Source organism: Ostrea edulis, chromosome 4 (genome assembly GCF_947568905.1).
Source record: "Ostrea edulis chromosome 4, xbOstEdul1.1, whole genome shotgun sequence".
NCBI lineage: Eukaryota > Metazoa > Mollusca > Bivalvia > Ostreida > Ostreidae > Ostrea > Ostrea edulis.
Window position 1 is genome coordinate 52,691,981 of NC_079167.1, and position 2,832 is coordinate 52,694,812.

Genomic DNA, 2,832 nt, shown 5'->3' on the forward strand with positions numbered 1-2,832 from the left:
AGCGACTCTGTAAATTTTGTTTTCTGTGTGTATAGGGATTAGCGATTCTGTAGATTTTATTTTCTGTGTGTATAGGGATTAGCGATTCTGTAGATTTTATTTTCTGTGTGTATAGGGATTAGCGATTCTGTAGATTGTGTTTCCTGTGTGTATTGGGATTAAGGCCCTTTTATACTGAGCGCGAACACGAACGCGACAGCGAACACGACCGCGAACGCGGCGTTCGCATTGGATTGCTTAACTTCATTTTAAATGATGTTGTTTATACTGACGGCGAACGCGGCCGAATTCATGTCCGCGCGGAACACCGCGGAGATAGCCTCCAGAGCGAATTTTTGGGAAAAGACCGCGCGAACAATTTTCATTAGCCAATCAGAATGTGAGGTCAAAAATCATACTTGTCTGTGACAATTCAGGCTTCATCATGCCAGGTGACAGAACAGAACAACTCATTCTCTTAATCGAGGAACATCCAATTATTTATGATATAAATGAAGATATGTAGCTCGCCATGGCCAAAACATAAATGACCTCGTGTCATCTGCGAATTTCCACGAGTATTACCGCTTTCAATACGAACAATGAATCGCGCGGAAAGTCGCGTGAAAACTCGCAGTGGTCGCGTTCGCGTTCGCGCTCAGTATAAAAGAGCCTTTAGCGATTCTGTAGATTTTGTCTTCTGTGTGTATAGGGATTAGCGATTCTGTAGATTTTATTTTCTGTGTGGATAGGGATTATCGATTCTGTAGATTTTGTTTTCTGTGTGTATAGGGATTAGCGATTCTGTAGATTTTACTTTCTGTGTGTATAGGGATTAGCGATTCTGTAGATTTGTTTTCTGTGTGTATAGGGATTAACGATTCTGTATATTTTGTCTTCTGTGGTTATAGGGATTAGCGATTCTGTAGATTTTGTCTTCTGTGTGTATAGGGATTAGCGATTCTGTAGATTTTATTTTCTGTGTGTATAGGGATTAGCGATTCTGTAAATCTTATTTTCAGTTTGTATTGGGATTAGCGACTCTGTAGATTTTGTTTTCTGTGTGTATAGGGATTAGTGATTCTGTAGATTTTGTCTTCTGTGTGTATAGGGATTAGCGATTCTGTAGATTTTATTATCTGTGTGTATAGGGATGAGCGATTCTGTAGATTTTATTTTCAGTGTGTATAGGGATTAGCGACTCTGTAGATTTTATTTTCTGTGTGTATAAGGATTAGCGATTCTGTAGATTTTATTTTCTGTGTGTATAGGGATTAGCGATTCTGTAGATTTTATATCTGTGTGTATAGGGATTAGCGATTCTGTAGATTTTCTCTTCTGTGTGTATAGGGATTAGCGATTCTGTAGATTTTATTTTCTGTGTGTATAGGAATTGGCGATTCTGTAGGTTATGTCTTGTGTGTATAGGAATTAACAATTCTGTAAACTGTGAAAGAATATATTGAATTTTTGATGATAGGGATTTCTGATTGGTAGGTCTATGAGTAAGTTAATGCTAGAAATAACATTATTGCTTTCCTACAATAGCAGTCGGTTATATCATTTAGTTTTTTCATTTGAATTGCTTTTATGATCGAAGATATTAGTGTGTCCTAAGTTTAGTGTTTTGTAATGGTGGGTCTGTAGCTCTCTGGTAAAGAGATGCAGTTTTGCAGCGTCTTTATTATAGTCAATACAAGAACAACAACAGGTGTGTTTACGAAGCTATCATAAGCCTAAGATATATCCTAAGTCTGTCTTAGGACACAGCTTAGTCCTAAGTCAGTTTCTGGAAATCTTCCTAAATCTAAAGCCTCGCCATGAGTTCTACCTATAACTTTAGAACAGCAGAAAACTTGTCCCAAGATCATTCTTGCTTATGATAACAAAATAAGGACACTAATCACAAAACTTTTATGGTGGCATATCTCTGCCATCAATTGTCAGATAATTATGTCCACTTGTCAGATCTTTATGTCGACTTGTCATATATTAATGTCAACTTGTCAGATCTTTATGTCGACTTGTCAGAAATTAATCACCATGACTAGGAACTCAGTATTTTGTTATTTACTCGTGTTAATTCCACTAATTGTCATCTACTTGTCATCATGACATCTGACTGAGACAAATCGACATAATTTCCTAACAAGTCAACATAATTATCTGACAAGTCGACATAATTTTCTGACAAGTCAACATGTCGACTTGTGAGATGATCATGTCGACTTGTCAGATAATTATGACGACTTACTGGAAATTGATGTCGACTTGTCAGATGATTATGTTGACTTCTCAGATCTTTATGTCGACTTGTCAGAAAAATATGTTGTCATCTGGATGGCACAAATTGGGCATGGACATATATATATATATATATATATAATATATATCGTATCTATTTTCTCTAGATGCCATTGTATGTAGATTTTAATTGTGAAGATGCAAATATGCCATTACATTACTTGTAAAAAAAAAAAAAAAAAAAAAAAAAAATTATGTAAAGGAATAAAAATACCCCTAAGTACTTTGGGTGAGCATTATAACCCATGGGACTTTAAATTCCGACAGTTGATTTTAAAGATTTGCACAAAAATCCATCTTAAATAAATGTCAGTTCCTATTCCAATAGATTTAATCGGGTTAATCCGACCATGATGCTAAATAATATGAAATCGGAATGTTGGTACCATTTAGTGCAGTGTTTTACACATTACATTCATTGATGAAAAACTACAGACTAACAAAATATACCGAAAATAAAAACATAATTATCCGTATGTATCTTGACGACCTACTGAAGCCGTGTTGACGAGACGGAAACAAATTGTAAACGACGTTACATGTAATTTA